The 17529-nt window shown below is 42.4% G+C and overlaps 1 protein-coding gene across 20 annotated transcripts in view; it reads left to right on the forward strand.

The window, feature by feature from the left end:
- Positions 1–8852: 8852 nt before the first annotated feature.
- CLIP1 (CAP-Gly domain containing linker protein 1) overlaps positions 8853–17529 on the forward strand; it is a 120482-nt gene continuing 111805 nt past the window's right edge. For 10 of the 20 annotated variants that reach the window (XR_004648271.1, XM_034791242.1, XM_034791243.1 and 7 more), the window contains exon 1: positions 8853–8992. The gene's annotated coding sequence lies outside the window, so the exon portion shown is untranslated. Of the gene's footprint in view, positions 8993–10554; positions 11491–17529 lie in introns of those variants that run through there. The other 10 variants (XM_034791253.1, XM_034791254.1, XM_034791259.1 and 7 more) reach the window with 2 other exon arrangements.

Genomic DNA, 17529 nt, shown 5'->3' on the forward strand with positions numbered 1-17529 from the left:
CTTTATCTCCAGTGATCTTTAATAAATCAAACTGTTTAACTTTTCATTAGCCTATAAGTCTCAATGCCTGATTGTCCGAAAACAAAATTAGAAATCTGTGATTTTTGTGGTCCAGGCCTAGCTTTGTTGAATGTGTTTTAAATTAGGATATCTCCATTAATTTAATTAATCTCCTAGAACTGGAAGGGACCTTGAAAGGTCATCGAGTCTGGCCCCCTGCCTTCACTAGCATGACCAAGTACTGATTTTGCCCCAGATCCCTAAGTGGCCCCCTCAAGGATTGAACTCACAAGCCTGGGTTTAGCAGGCCAATGCTCAAACCACTGAGCTATCCCTCCTCCTATAGTTTAAAAATGGAAAGAGGGGTGGGAGAGAATAAAAATAATAGTAAGTTAACAGGTTTTTTTGTTTGTTTTTTAAATCAAACTAAAAATGACAGGGAGACAGTGGGCATGTATGCCAGTCTCAGAACAGCTAATAAATCTTCAACCATAGCTTAATTTTTTTTTTTTAATTTTAATGGTCACTTCATGCCTTAAATTGCCATAATTTTATGGGTAATATGTTCAGCATTTTACTCCTTTGAGAAGGCTCCTTTGCATTACTGTGTCAGAGCAAAAGTAGTGGGCTAAATTAATGTTTGGTCCACTTCCATCTGAAGTCAGTAGAGCTATATTAAGGTTGGATTTGGCCAATTAAGTTTTGACAGTAACAGATGTTCACTGCTGCCCGCACAGATATGACTGAGAATCTTAATTTCCAAATAACTTTCGGGTTGACTCTAGTCAAACTTTATGCAAAAGTCAGTATGTTGTTAGACTAGACCCTTTTAAAGACACATGCATATATGTATTGAATCTTTCTAGCTTTGTCTTCCATGCCTGCTCAACATTTAAGTAGTTTCAAGGCTTTGAAATAATTTTTGATGTTGTTGTCTCTACTTGAGTCTATCTGCAAGATGGGCTTTTTATCCCAGAAATCACCTTTCATTTCATTTGCTCACTTTTGCTGAGACAATGTATTTTCTTGATTATTTTAAAATTTCTATTCATATTATGGTGATGGGTGTGGTATAGGAACCTAGATTACTCATTCATTTTAATGAGCTCTAATAACACTTGGTATGAGATAGGTATGGTGTGAACAGACACTGATCAAGTTTTCCCACATCCCTCTGCCAATGGGATTCAGTTCTGACTTGCATCACTCCTGCTATTCTAGTTTTGATGCTCTTTTCAACAGAAATTCTATAAGCATTGGGCATGATTACCAGTAGGAAGTAGGAGAATCCATACTCATTTGTACCCCCAAATTACTACATAGGAACCCAAGTCTTAAAAACTAAATACCATGTATTACACCTTCTCCCCCTCTTCCCTCACAAAACAGTTTAAAAGTTGCATTAGAAAACATATCAGTATTGTGGCTTTCAAAAACTAATATCAGTCAAAAGGGAATAATTTAAAAATGCAAATGGATACTTTTGAATGAGAACAAATTTGAATTGACAGGTTAACACGAACTTAAAAATGTTTTTTGTATTGTATGTTTTGTTTTGATTGAGGAGAGACCATTGCATTTGTTACAATATCAATTGATCAATCAGACCAGTAGCTCGGTTTCAGGAGTGACTAGTACTTGCTGTTTTAGAAGAGAAAGATATAATGACTGTAGCCAGTATGAGTTTGCTGTGTAGGTTATCTGGCATCGGGAAGCTTGCTCTTCTGTTATCTTAAATGACAAATGCATTGTTCATAAACGTGATATTGGATTTGTCAGGTCTGTGAGCAGCTGTTTCACTGTCTCAGAACTCTAAAACTATGGAGTTTAAGTATGTTTAATATCCTTTGTTAGGGAAAAGGATCCCTCAGATGCCTGCCAATGGGCTACAGAACTTTTAATCTTTTAGTCACTAGTTCAAATCCAGGTCAAGTCACAAGCAATGAAAATGGATTGTCAGCTGTTTAGTGGTCTGCATGCCATATGTTGGTGTGTGTTGTGATGTGAACATTTTTACTAAAACTGCATTGAAACAGTCATCACAACTAGTCCCCTTCTCGGCAGGAGCCAGATATTGTATTGCTGCATTATCCTCTTGCCCCTAGAAGTGATCACTCCAGAACAGAGTCGATGGATGCTGGTACTGGGCAGCGTAGAGAAGTTTGGACTGCTGCTGCCTGTGCCGTATTTGTTCTGTTGATGAACAGGGTACTTCAGTCTCCAGGGCTGTCAATTTGGCAGTTTTTGCAAGCACTGAATTCACCTCAGGAAGGAGAACATCCAACATGTGACCTGTAAATGGGGATGCAAATCATATCTCAGTTTGCTGCCATTTGGAGCATTTAATATAGTGAAATGCAATCAGTATTAGTAAGACTATTCTTAAATATGTTTACATGAAATTTTAAATTAAATCTCTGCAGTACTTTCAGTGCATCAGTTGGGATGTAACTGCTATCCTGTAGTTATTTGTGTAATCTAAGTTGGTTGTAATTTCTATGTATTAATAGAATATTGAGTGCTTTAAATATGAAAATGAACCACAGCTGAAATTTTCAGATATTTGCAAGACACACAGTAACTTTACTGAAAGAAAATATATATTACAACATAAACTCTGGAGAGTGGGATATCCATTAGATAAGTCCAAAAGGAACAAAAACCATTTAAATGTATTAAATTGAGTTAGTGTGTCAGGCTAAATAGGGGTCCTATGCTACTGTGAACCACCTGAATCATGTACCCAAGATTGTGTTGTCTTTAGATAGAAAGATTTGTAATTGAAAGTAAATGATTTTGCAGATTGATTCACCTCCTGAGAGCATATTTTGTATTACAGGGAGATAAATTAATCAGAGAAAAAAGACTAGCAATTTAGTCATCAAAAAGCAGTGTATTAATAGGGTGGATTTAATGACATTAAAATTAATATGTTGTGTAAATGACTATTGTATGCTCACTAACCCTAAAATGCTTCAAATAATACAACATTGCAAAGTAATCTATAGTGAAGCCTGTCTTGTGTTTTCCCCCTAAGGACTCAATAAAAAGGATTGCCTACCCAGCGGTTCTCAGACTTTTTGTATTGGTGACCCCTTTCACATAGCAAGCCTCTGAGTATGTGGGGAAGGGAGTTAACTTAATTTTAAATTAACAGGCTCAGGCTGTCATCCCTGCGGCTGGTGGAGCTGGGGCTGTTAGCCCCCACCAGCCATGGGGCTGACAGATCACAACCCCCAGGTAATAACCTTGTAATCCCCTGAGGCGTTGTGATCCCCAATTTGAGAGTCCCTAAAAACCCAAACAAAAGTATTTTAAAGTGATCACTAAAGACTGACAGTTGCCTTTTGTAGGTGGGACTTTAGTGCAGCTTTCACTGTAATACATTGTAGTTGGAAAAACTTTTTTTGAGCAAGTACGTTAATCCTTTTAATTGCAACTCTTTTTTCCCCATTGCAGGACACTGCAGCAGAAGAAAATACACTTTTGGGTCACATCAAGGTGAGAATTATATTGAAGTTCAAATTAGTCTAAAATGAGGTAAGCAAACAAAGGGGGATCATTTAACAGCAGCTGTTTTTCACCCAAAATGTCGCTGTCTCAAATACTGTGCAAAACTTGGTAGACTTTGCTTGCTGTAGACCTGCAATAAGGGAGGCATGGATTTGGATTGACTTTTACCGGTCAGCTGACGCAGGAAAGGAATCATTTTAGGAAAGTGAAGAATGGGGAATTGTTTTTCCAAAGGAGGACTCTCCCTATGTAATTTTTGATCTAGCTTAGCTGTGAGAGTGGCTCTTGATTCTGGATTGGCTTACCAAGGTCACTAGTTCTGGGAGCGCTCTTTGTTACTGTTGTTTACCCAATGCAGTGAGTGGCACTTTCCAAAACATGTTAGAGGAAGTCCCAGACTCACGTGGCCTAACTTCAGTGTGGTGTCTGCCCCAAATAGTTTACTATTGCAGACAAATTATATGTGAAACAACAGTTACAATAGAACAAGGACTGGAGAGATCACTGATGCCTAATGTAGGAAAGCTTATTGAAAACAATTCTGTAATCTTTCACTCACCTTTGCTGAGATTAGATTCCCAAAGTCTATTAGCTTATTGCAGGAGCCTCTTTCACAAATAAAATGTTTATCTAAGTCTGCTTTACATGCCAGCATGTTTTTACACAAGTCTCACTTCTTCCCTCCCTCCTGTTTTGTCATATGTTCATTGGACTTTATACCACATAATTACACACACACACTAACTGTCCTGTTTCTTGTGTTTGCAAGATTACATAACACAGTATTCAGCTGGATCAGTCAAAAGATATCACATGTACAAGTCATGGAGAATTCAAGGAGGCGATTAAATACAAATGAGAGCCAGAACAAAAGTAAAATGGAAACAAATGCAGTGGTCTTTCTTTAATTAGTATGTGTAGTAACTTGATAAAACAATATTTATTGGATAATAAGCAATTTGCTTGAGAGCCGTCCTTCACTGAACAAAGTCCTGCTATGTACAGGAGGAGGAAACAATAGGAATCCCAGTCAGTGCCCAGGTGAAACTGAAATATATATATAAAGAGCCAGAAACTGAGTGCAAACTGGGAACAAGCAACTGAAGAAGTGAATAGAAGCATAAAGGCCAAATAGATTTCCTGTGCTACATATTGCAAGCATAGCTATTTTTCTGCTTGACAGAATATTTTCTCTTGCGTGCCTCCATGCTGCTGCTTATTGATGAAAGTCTATGGGGACTGAGATCTTCATCTTGCTAGAAGGCCATTCTCTGTGCTCGTTCCTTAGTGCAATAAAAGTCAAATTTTGGCATGTGTTCTATAGGCTGTAACTTCTAGAAGAGAAAATGGGCATTTGGCATAAAGTAACACTATCCTTTCTACACTAGATGAATATTGCACTTTGTTTTTGCATAAGGTCACTTGTAAACTGACTTTGTATTTTATTTATAATAAACATGTGAACAGTTATATTTATATCAATGAGATCCTATAGGATGTTTATCATAAGAGAGCCTCAGTACAAGTAAACTCTACTTATATGTATATTTGGTACCTAATGGGAGGAAAAACATTAAGCATGCAAAAAATAGAAGGATGAACACACACCAATCATGTTTGGATTGATTGTGGAGATAACTGAAAACTTAGCAACTAAGCTTTACTATGAAATATGATAGCTTGGGTCAGATGCACTGTTTGTTTATTCTATCCCTAGCCATAACCAAGGCTGTAAGATCTTTTGGGAGAGTGCCTATCTCTTAATACCTGTACATCTAGCACATTGCAGCCTGTAGGTACTACTAGATATCCTAGATATAAGTAGCAATAATATGGCTTATTCCCTACCTTTTTGTACACTAAAACCTGCAGGGGGAGAGAGACCATCTTTCACTACATGCTAGAAGGGCAGTGGGGAAATGCACACATTGTAGGAGGGCAGACAGTTTAGATATACTACTTTTTTATAATTGAAACATGAATCTAATTAAATTGAGGACTGGGTTTCTAAGGCGAATATGCCTAAAAATGTGTTTTTAAAAAAAGAATAAAATGTTTTCTACTGCTATTTTGAAAGCTCTAATTGGTTTAGAGACTGTACAAAGATGAGAACATGGAAGGAAGAGCAGTGAGTCACTTTTCCACATTCACTGATGGAAAAGATCCTCTAGGACTGAAATAGGCCTAACTTATTGACATATTACTGTATAGTTATGATGCCAGAAGTTATGTTCTAACTGCATGTCTGTGGGATGTCCAGTGATTCACGGTGTTAAGGGGGTAGGAAAAAGTACACAGAGTATGCCTCAGACCATGCAGCTAAACTATAGTAGACCTATTATTAGAATCTAGGGGTTCCTGGCTTCCAGTCCTGTATCTAGTCCACTACTGTACCATATGGCCACTGTTGCCAATGCTTTGCAAGTCAGAACAAAGTACATAGCTAGAGACTGGATATGTCTGCCTGCAGTAAATGCATATGTAACTTAATCTATTTAAGGCCAGAAAGTGATGCATAGAAATGGACTCAAGTATCAATGTGGATTAATCAATAGTAGCTTTTAATATTGTGTGGGTGTGTGTGTGTGTATAGAATGCTGTGATATCATTTGAGTGATGGCAGAGTGGTCCCTCCTAACTCTCCATTCTTTCTCCAGGGGTATACAATAAAGCTCTTGTTTCCTCTAGGGTGTCTGTGCTCTTAATGGAATGAGAGTTCAACTAGAACTACATATTTGTTATAGTTGGAGGCTTTTTAAACTGTGCTTTACCCAATTCTTGTTTCAGGAGGTAGGGATTACCATTTTAGTTTGCTTTCTTTTCCTACAAGTATTAAGCTATTCTATATTGCTTACTTGTATATGTCATCATTTCATTCTGTTTTACTCATTTTGGCCAGTAAACCTTCAAATAAAGCAACATACCTTCCACTCACTACTTCTCACTTTAGTACACTGCTGTGTTTTTTGTTTTTTACTTTGTAGAACTGCACCATATGTATTTGAATTGTGATTTAAAACATACAGAGAACCATAGCAGTTGTACATAGAATAAGAACTATTAAATGACTGAGCTAGTCTCCCTCCATCTTCAGGATGTAGGGAAAAGCCACTTACCCAAATCAACAGAAGATTTTTTTCCATTGATTTCAGTAGGAGCAGGAGTAAGCTGCAACCCTTACTCTTAATCTGATGTTAAACTGATTTCTGTTCATTACATTTTTATAGAGATAGTTTTGTGTGTGTTTAAAAGGCTCCTTAAAATATATTCTTAGAACTGTTCTTCATATAGAATGTTTAAAAAAAAGATTGTATTCTATTAGTGTACTCTACAACAGCATCTCATATTTATCAGGAAAAACAAATGCATGATACTTACATAGGGCAGGAGAAATACTTTGGTTCAGTGCTGATATAAACTTCAGTGTGAAAAGAACTCAATAGACATGCCATCTTTGATCTGGTCTAGATGCTATACAAGCACAGTGGGGTCTGCGTCCATGACATGGGCTCCTAGGCACTACAATAAAACAAAGAAATTTACACTGCTCTTTACAAAATAACACTTGGTGGGGGGCTGATTCTGCAGCCCTTTCTGTCACTCATGAGTAGAGCCCTGCAAATCTGCAGCTATCCACAGACCATTTCTGTGGATCAGATACAAATTTTGTATCCACGCAGGACTCTAGTCATGTGTGTCAGTAGAAACACTTGTATGAAGAAGGATTACTCTCCTCACTAAGGTTTGCAGGATCAAACCCTTATGCCATAAGCACAGGCTCGATCTGTCGATGTATTTTTTTAAATTAAACACGATGCACTAGTTAAAGCATTTTTGATAGAAAATCTTAATGTCCTTCCTCAACCAAAACTCACTGCGGGAGGGTGGGAGAAATCAAAGCTTGAGGACGGGCATTAGTATTTGGTTCAATAACATTTAACAATTAGAATAAAAGCTAGTACTTAACACTTAGGGATTGAAATTCTTCCAGACATTGCTAAACTGATCAGTTTATTTTAAACCAGTCCCTGTTGCCCTCTTTCTCTTTGTGCTTTCACATGCTATGCTGTCAAAAGGCTGGGCTCATGCCAAGGCATGAGGCAAAAATTAAATACAAATCCCAATTAGGTTTCAGTCAGCAGCAAGTGCAACTCCTTTTTGTCTCCCTTTTGTTTAGACAGTATCTCTCATAAACCAAATTATCTCTGAGACTGCAAACTCAGATCTGCTTCAGGACTAACACAGGAGAGGCCTAGGACAACATTGTCTGGAAATCGCACACCACACAAGAGGTGGTAACATGGAAGTGAAACAGAGTCCTTTGTATCACGCTTAAGAATTTATCTAAAACAGCTGGTGCTGCTAGTATTAACAGGCAAATAATTGGTTAAGGTTGGAAATAGGATAATGACAAGTCCTCATATGGATTACTTTATAAATGTATTAGAAATTAAAAGATATTGTGTTTCAGGGGCTGCGAATGGAAGATAAATTTGTGGGTATTAATACAAAAGGAAACTAAGCTAAAAGCAGCACCCAGTGAAATGATTTGCCTGTTAAGATCTAGGCTTATTTGTATTGCCCTGTCTCATATCTTTTTCTCCCCTTCTACTCATACTTATGTGCCAGAACTCCTCATTACTAAAACGGTCAACAGTAGGGTTAGCCACATTCCCTTCCTATTGTCTCTTCCCCCGCTTTGTGGGGACAAAGCCTTTTGTGAAGAGAGAGGCCCTGGCGTAGCACTTCTAGTTCTCTAAACTCTTGCTTTTTCTTATATCTGAACATTCCTTGGGGGAGCACCAGCCGTGCTGCTGTTGCCATGGTCCTTGGGAGCGCCAGAGCTGTCCGCTCTCCAGCGGGCTGTAACCCAGTCCGGCTGCATGTGTCTTGTCAATTTCAAAGCCAGAGCTTTGGGAGGAACGTGAGATACTGACACGTTGTGCCTGGGAATGACAACAAGCTTTCCCTTCACCAGTGAAGGGGGACGATCCAGGGATTTGAAGGGATGGGGCATTGCTAGCAAGGTTTGACTCTAAAATGGTCCTTTCCGTGCTGGAAAACCTTCTCCCTCCTACTCTCCCCTGCTGTCACTCCTTCCATTGACAGGGACCGGTCTTAGCCCCCTCTAGCAGCAGGAAAGGGGCGGGGGAGTGAAGAGAAATTCCTTCACCCCCCCCCCCCAGCTGGGCAAGGGCCTTCTGACATTTCCTGCCCCCGGAGGAGGAGGCGAAGGACCCGCCGGCCTCCCCGTGTGTGAGCAAACAAAGGCGGAGAGGGAAGGAATGGGGGGCGGGGAGACAAAGGGAAGGGGGAAGGAAGAACAGGGGAGGGCCCCCTCTGCTGCAGTCTCCGCCTTGAAGTGCCTGAGGCCGGGCCGGGCGCAGACGTTGTCTGTCTACCCCGCCCCCTCCGAGCCGGAGAGGCGCCGCTGCCGCCGCAGAGGGGCCGGAGCAGCAGCGAGGAGGAGACACCAACGGTGAGGGGGGCCCGCTGGGGCCGAGCCCGCGGCGGAGCCGGGGCCGGCAGGAGCTGGGACCTGGGCTCGCCGGGCAGGGGTCTGGCTCGGGGCAGGGGGCAGCCGGAGCCGCCTCCGGCGCGCGGGCCTTGGCTGCCCTCCCTGCCGCGGCTTCCCGCCCCCCCGGCGGCTCCTCTGGGCTCGGCGCGCGCCCTACCTGAGGGGGCGGCGGGGACCCGCCTCAGGCTGGGGGGAGCTGGAGCCCGCGGCCGGGGGGTTGTCCCTGCCCCGCCTAGGCGGGTGGCTGGGTGAGGGGTGGGGGCGGTGCCCCGGGCTGCCGGAGGGGGGGCCCCTCGGCGGCCTGCTGATTTGCCCCCCCCCGCTCTGGCGTTGCCGGGGTGACAGCAGCCGGTTCCAGCGAGCGGGCCGCGTGCCCCACTGGCGCGTGCCATGGCTCCGCCGGACCCGCTGCCCCGCGTTTCCACAGCCCCGCTCGGGCCCAGAGCGCTGGCCCCACTCCGTGAACTGGGGGGTGGGGGGAGGGGAGGCAGCACCGGGCGGCAGCACCGGGCGGCGAGCAGGAATCAACTGGTGTGTGGGGTGGGAGCGCCTCGGCCCGGGAGATCAGAGCCGGTCTAGTCCACGACGGGCAGTGTGACGGGATCTGTAAAGCCCCATGCAGAGCCTGGGAGGGTTTCCACGGTGCCGTCGGAAAGGCCTGCGCCTAGGAAACGGTCAGAACTTTGTCTCGGGCTTGGAAGGAGCAGCACTGCCTTGAGCCTTTTGTGATTGGAATAGATGTTTTTTTCTGGGGTGTCTAGGTGCTATCACATGCCTCTCGTGATTATTTGCTCGATGCTGATGCGTGGTTTATTTATCAGTCATCTGATTTTTTTTAAAAAATGTACCCTGGGTTTCATGTGTTAAGCTTTGTTCCCTATGTCTCCATTATTTTTGAAAATTGCTGATCTGCAGATGAGACATCCACATGTGCCACCTCACCAACTAGGGAACTATTCCCAGAATCAATTATTGTGTTAGAATCAAAAATGGGTCTAGCAGCTTCTTAGTGGTTGTGGTGTTTTGGGGTGTGTTTTTGTTTTGTTTTGTTTTTGGTCTCTTCCTAAACCAGACAAGGGGAGGAAGCATTGTCTAGTGGTTAAAGCATAATACAGCGCCAGGAGAGTTGAGTTCTTTTCCTTTCCTAACTCTGCGCAGGCCACACAAACTGTGCTGTGCCTTATCTTCCTACCCCCATTTTACAGCTAGGGGAACTAAGGGCAGTCACAAATTGCTCTGAGATCATTGGGTGGGAAGAGTTAAAGTGTGGTGTATGTGCTGTAAAAACAAGTATAGGAGGTAATGTTTTAGAAAAAGTAAACACAAAAAGAGAAGGATTGCAGGAGAGGAAATACAGGCAGAGGACCTTAATGGCTGGTGTTCTGTTGTGTACTTTAGTTAAAGAACTCATGAGTGGTATATGACCTTAACTTTTCTGTTGAAACTATCAGTGCCAGGGAGTAATTTCTATTTTGTTTCTAATACAACATTAAATGGAATTGCAAATGAAGTAAAATTTTCTTTAACAACAAGGTATCTTGGGCCTTGTCTATACCACAATGTTTTGTCGACAAAAGTCAGCTTTCGTCGACAAAGAGGAGGCATACACACAACAATGCTCCTCGCATCAATTTAACTCCCCCGCTATGCTGACAAAATAAAACCACATTGCCAAGTGGCATAGAGCTCTTTGTGACGGAATTAGAGCGACGCAGTGTCAATGTAGACAGTGCACTTACTTATGTCACCCTAATTGGCCTCCAGGAGGTGTCCCACAATGCCCATCATGACTGCTCTGGTCAGCAGTTTGAACTCCACTGCCGTGCAGGTACACAGGTATGTGCCCTTCCCCAGTTTAAAGGCCCAGGAATTTTTGAAATGCCTCTTCCTGTTTGCTCAGTGTGGACTGTTCACACAGCATCTAACCAGCTGGCCATGCTGGCTTTCCACAACAGATGCGTTCCCGCATGGAGTACACTGGAGCTGTTGGGTCTGTGGGGAGAGGAGGCTGTGCAGTCACAGCTTTGCTCAAGCTGTAGGAACTTTTGATATCTACGAGCAGATTGCTTGTGGCATGCAGAAGGGACATGAAAGGGACATGCAGCAGTGCTGTGCTAAGATCAAGGAGCTGAGGCAGGCCTACCAGAAGACAAGAGACAGCAACAATGACTCTGGTGCAGCGCCAAAGACGTGCCGCTTCTGCGAAGAGCTGTGTGCCATTCATGGCAGTGACCCCACCAACAAGAGCCCCATGGATACTTCAGGGGGACTGGAGGCTGCGGCCAGCGGAGTCATCCATGAGGACGAAGTGTTGGATGAGGCAGTGGAGTTGGCTGTAGAACATGCAACAGGGTCATCTGGTGGTGTGGCAAACCAGGACTTACTTTTGACTCTAGAGGGGTATAGCCAATCCTATCAGCCCGGCTCCAGTGCTCATGAAACAGGAGAGGCAAGTTCTGGTAAGCATGCATTTTGCTTTGATACTACACAGTGTTAGCAATTGAGATCTCACTTTATTATATGGTAAAGGAGGGATAAGGGATAGAAATTAACAACAGAGACTATGCAGCTATGCAGTGGGGGCCTAGTGGAAAAGTTTGTTAATGTACACAGGGATGTCCTGGGAATCTTCCATAGAGATCGCTAGGAAACTTTTGTGTAGCTACTCTACAATCCTTTGCTGAAGGTTCCTTGGCAGAGTTACCTTGTTTCTCCTCCCCACTGTAGGAAACTTTTCTGTGCTAACCGGCAATTATTTCTGCAGGGACCAAAGCAGCAAACGGGTGAGCAGCATACAGACCCGGTCTGAAGCTGCATGCATACAGGAAATGCACCCTTGCATCCCGGGTTACCCTCAGGAGTGAGATATTGGGTTCAATTACCTCAGCCTGTGGAAAAGGGTGCCAGTATTCAGAATACTCCCCCTACACACATGTAATGACTCTCTTCATAAACCACCTAGACTTTGTCCCTTCTTGCCCATTCCCCCTTCCTGACCCCACCCTCCCCACAGAACTTACCATATTTGGGATTCTCGCTGAGCTGTGTGCTAGCAAAGGGACAGTGAGAGAGGTGTATGTGACTTTGTGATTCATGGCATTGAGTGCACTCTCGATACTGTCTCTGTCGTTGTTTCTTTGGCTTCTGCAGATGTGCCCTTGAGGACTAACTCCTACATACTGGCAGAGCACCTCTGTCAGATAAACAGGCGAACCAGAAGGAGGATATATTTAGAGAGGTGCTGCAGTCTACAGAAGCAGCACATAACAAAACAAGAGCATGGGGGGAGACACTTAATGAAAAACTCAGGCTGGACGTCCTGGAAAGGAGATATAGGCAGGAGCAGATGATAGATGGATAGGAGCGGATGATAACGCTACTGGAGGGACAGACAGCACCCCTTGTAATCCACACCTAGAGAGTGGTTTCAAGCTGAAGTTACACAGAGCTGTGAGAGCATGAACTGAGAGACTGCTCCTCATTGCCATGTCACCCATTTGAAAAACAACATATTTTGTCCTTTTTTTAAAGTCTAGTCTTTGAAACAAAATGGGTCTTTATTTGTGTCATGCACATGGTAATTGCTGCTAAAATTCAAGCACGGTGGCCATAGGCAGGAACATTTGCTCACTACAATGAAAGCTCAGGAAGCAAGCATTACTGGGGTTATTTAAGGTGGTAAGTAAACATTGCCTGACCAGATGCATCACATAAAGACACATTACTGGTGCTTGTTGTCAAAATGCTCCTTCAGAGCCTGCCTGATTCTGATAGCCCCACCCTCACCCTCCTGCGCTGAGCTGCTTCAATTGGCCTCGTATCTAGCTGCTCAGAATTAGTAGCCAGATGACCCACCTCAGCGCTCCACCCATGTGGAAACATTTCCTTTTTTGCTTCACAGATGTTATGCAGAGCACAGCAGGCTGCTGTGACCATCGGAATATTTTCATCACTGAGGTCTAACCTGCCAAAAAGGCAGCGCCAGCAACCTTTTAATCTGCCAAAGGCACATTCAATGGTCATTTGGCACCTGCTGAGCCTGTTATTGAAGTGCTCCTTGCTGCTGTCTAGGTTCCCGGTGTAAGGATTCATGAGCAACAGGAGCAAGGGATTGGCGGGGTCTCCTATGATCACTATGGGCATTTATACATCTCCCATTGGAATGTGCTGGTCTGGAAAGAAAGTCCCAGCGTGCAGCTTTCTGTACCGTCCGGTATTCCAATAGCATCCATGCGTCATGAACTTTCTCTGACCAACTGGCATTGATGTCAGTAAAATGGCCCCAGTGATCTACCAGCACCCTCCAAGAGCATGGAGAAGTAGCCCTTTCGGTTGATGTACTCTGTTGCAAGGTGGTCTGGGGCCAAAATTGGGATACGGATATGCATGCCATCTATCATCCTGCTGCAGCTAGGGAATCCCATTGCCGCAAAGTCATCAATTATTTCCTGCACATTACCCAGCGTCATAGTCCTTCATAGGAATATGTGATGAATGGCCTTGCACACTTGTGTCACTGCAATCCCCACAGTGAACTTTCCAACTCCAAACTGATTCGCGACTGACCAGTAGCAGTCTGGATTTGCCAGCTTCCACACAGCGGTCTCCACTCACTCTGAAGGGAGCTCTCATTCTGCATCACAAGGCAGGGGCAAGCTCTGCACACAGTTCCAGGAAGGTGGCTTTGCGCGTCTGAAAGTTCTGCAGCCACTGCTTGTCATCCCACCACTCAGTGCTTGTTTCCTGACCCCAGTACCGAAGGTCCACTGTGACAAGCTGTTCCATGAATGCCAGCACCAGTCTTGAATTATTTGTTTCCATGGCAGACAGCAGGGCAGGCATCACCGAGTCATTCTCTGTTTTGCAGCTCATGAAATACTGCAGGACCATCTGCGTTGTGCTCATAACGCTCATCAGCAGAAAAGTCAGCAGCTCAGGATCCATGCTGTCAAGCAGAGATGACGGGCACACAGTTTACAGAGGTGGTTAAAAAATGGCACAAAACAAAGTCGAAAGCCCGTGGAATGATGGGATGGAAAGAATTGCATCATGGGATGGTGAGCATCCCGCAATGATGCACTGTGATCCATTCCCAGATCTCCCAGCGGCAGAGAGTGGTGAGTTGCACAGTGGGATACTCACAATGCAGCACTCTGTCGATGCAAGAGCTCCAACTGTGGATGCGCTCTTCAGACACAAGGAACGTTGTAGAGATGTGCACAGCCAATGTAATTAAAGCACTATATGGTCATTGACATAACTTAAGTCGACTTAACTCTGTTGTGTAGACAGGGCTTTAGTCTTTGCCATGTGTAAGTGTTTAGTTACTGGCAAGTCTGTGGTTCTTTGCATACTTAAAATACATGATAGTCATAAAGTGCTAGTGGAAACAACTAGTGTGATTGGGTTATTAGTCCTTCTGTAGTTTAAAATATCAGCATTACAATCTATCTTTGTTTCACTTAATACATAATAAAGGATTTATTGTATTGTTGGGGCTGCATTAAACTTTAGTGTGTGTGATGTATTTTCCCCTCTAATATATAGTTGTGGGTATAAATTCTTTTTGAATTGTAGATCATCACTAGGGTCAGCCTTGTTGATTGTTGTATGGTTGTATTGAGTGTGTGTGTTTGTCCCTTTCATAGAGTCCTTTATCATTGGACATTTTTCTGTTCCTGGAGGTGTACTATGTTTGTCTTAGACTGGGTCAATGAAGTGGGGTAGGACATAGTTCAGGAAAAGTGCAAAGTTCTCTAGTTTTTTAGATGATCAGGTCTTTGGAACTGGAGGCTAAATCCATTTAAACTGAATCAATATAAAATACTGCATTTCATATTAACAAAGACTAGTTTAAAGTAGTGTCACTGATACATCCCCGTTTCTGTAGCACTCATGTAGGGTATTTCGTTTAGCTGAATGTGACCAATGCCAATTAACAGTTTTAAAAATTATTGTAGCTGCAACCCTTTTTGTTAAATTTTGCATGACATTCCTGCATAATAATAGAAATTAGAGAAAGAGAAGCTCTCTTAGGTCCGATCTAGTCTATCACCTTCTCACCCAAGTGCAGGACTGTTCTCTACGCTATGTTCTCCAGATTGATTTGGGCCTTGGTCCTGCAAATGTGCACAACCGTAAGCTCATACATGTAAGTAGTGCCATTGATGTCAATAGGATTACTCATGTATGTAAAGTTAAGCATGTCTTTGTTGGATCGGCTACTTAGAATGGGGCTTTCAGCTCTTCTTTCAGGAGATCATTCCATTGCCCTCAATCTCTCTCTTAAATTTTTCCTGATATTTAGCCTAAATTTTCCCTTGCTTAAAAAGATGCTGCCCACTTAAAAATCACATATTAAAAACAACTTTCTTTATTCATGTTACCAACAACTGTCTATTAAAGATTAAATAATTTATTGATTAAATTTACTTGTCACTGGTTATGCTGTTTCTTTACTTCTTGCATTTCAGCTTGAAAAGTCAAGTAACTTTCAATTGTAGGCTTTGGTTCATAGTGTTGCCAGCTTTTGTGATTTTGTTTTGTTTGTTTGTTTGTTTGTTTATTTTTATCATGTCTTGTCTTGTGATATTTGGTGCTTTTCTTAAAGCCCCACCTCCTGGACTGAGGTGATTACTTGTGAATCTCAGTTTTCTTTTTTTTTTTTAAGAAAAGTATACTTTTAGCCCTTATGATTGTGGAGAAAAGCTTGAAAACATGAATCCTAAAGGCTCAATGACAAGAAGGCAAATAATAATTTTTTATTTTTAAAAATCATAGGATTTTTAAGTCCATCACATTTTGGGGAATAGAATCATGATTTTTGAACACACAGAGTTATCAGTATTGTGTTCTTAGTGCTATGATGTTTTGGGTTTCAAATACTACTAAGGAATGTGCTTGTTTAAATAAAAAATATAAAAGAAAACCGTTTGTAACGTATGGAAACGCTTGTACTAATCTTATCTTAACTTGCTTGCTTATGTTTTAAAAGGCGGAGACCTTGAGTACTTATGTATGTGGAAAAAACTACAGACTACCTTCTTTACACTACCATGTTATATCACATGGTAAAATAAACATCTTTTTTCCTAGTGCAGATGCAACTTTAGGTGGAAGAGTGACTAGCACCACTTCCTGGGAGGCTTGGGGATCGTCTATCCAAGTTCTGACCTGTCCCAAGTCTACTTAGCATATGATTAATGTTGATGCATGTCAACACCCAGTGCGGCTTGACTTTTCTTCCTTGTAGTTTAATGTCCTTTTCTTTGTTCCCTTAATTATGTCAAGGTTTTTCTTGGGATTAATTGAGAATACTTCACCTTAGATCTTTGGCAAGAAAAACTCACGTAATCTGTTTCCCCAGTATAATTTTTCAAATTCTCCTTTCTTCATCTGTCTAAAAGATTCAGGTCAAATGTTAACTCGGTACCTTAAATGCAAGCTTTTGGATGTATGAATGAATGCAGTGCTTTTCAAACTGGGGTACATGAGCTTTCGTCAGGCGGTATGTGAGAGAAATCCTGTAATGGGGGACAATGCACTCTATTTAGTAAGACTTGGCAATCAAGCAGAGGTATATTATGACCCTATCTCAGATGGAGGAACGCATAGACTACATTATTTGGACAAGGACATGCAGCCTAATAGTTTGAAAACCACTGAATTAATGCAAGCTTTGTTTAGGCTTTTGACATTTCTTTAGGGTCTCTTTGGATTGCTGACATGTAGAAAAGTGTTGGGATCCTCATTGGTTATTTCATTGAGTGTGTCAGCATGTCTAGAAATGCCTCTGTTGGATGCAGTTTTGTTGTTTTTATATTTTACATGTTTATAGTGCATTGGTGATGATCTCAGCTGCCCTGAGCTAGGTGCCAGTTCCTGGTGGAGTAAGTGAGGCACCACTCCTCTCTTTTTGATCAACAGTATCAGAACCAGTCCTGCAGGTCACGTAATGTCTGCCTTCTGAAGCAGATCTTGACTTGGATGTCTTGGCGGTAAAGAGAGAGAGAGGTAAGGGAGGAAAATGGTGGAATGTGAGCATATCACGTTTCTTCTCTCATCCTTCCCCTGCTGCCAACCTCGTGTCACGCCCCAATTAATAGCTTAAAATTATAATTAACTTTATTCCTTGCTCTGTACTCTGAGCAATTCCTCACATGTTCTGGGCTCTTCTAAAATGACTGCTGGGGAATATTAAATTGGACACAGAAATTACAGATTTTAAGTGTTAGAAGATAACCAATTTTACTTAATAGTGATTGGGTGATAGGTGCCATTTGTGAAAACATGAAGAGTTATTTTAACTTTCACCTTCGTTTGTAACACACAGAACTTCTCAGCAGCCAGAAAATATTCTAGTAAAATCTAATATTGACTATGGAGAGGACTAGCAATTCTTAAATAGATTGATCTACAATCTCCTTTCTGGCTGCTGAGAAGTTCTGTGTGTTACAAACGAAGGTGAAAGTTAATATTTCTCAATTAAAGTCCCCAAA

This window comes from Trachemys scripta, chromosome 15, assembly GCF_013100865.1.
Source record: "Trachemys scripta elegans isolate TJP31775 chromosome 15, CAS_Tse_1.0, whole genome shotgun sequence".
Lineage (NCBI taxonomy): Eukaryota > Metazoa > Chordata > Testudines > Emydidae > Trachemys > Trachemys scripta.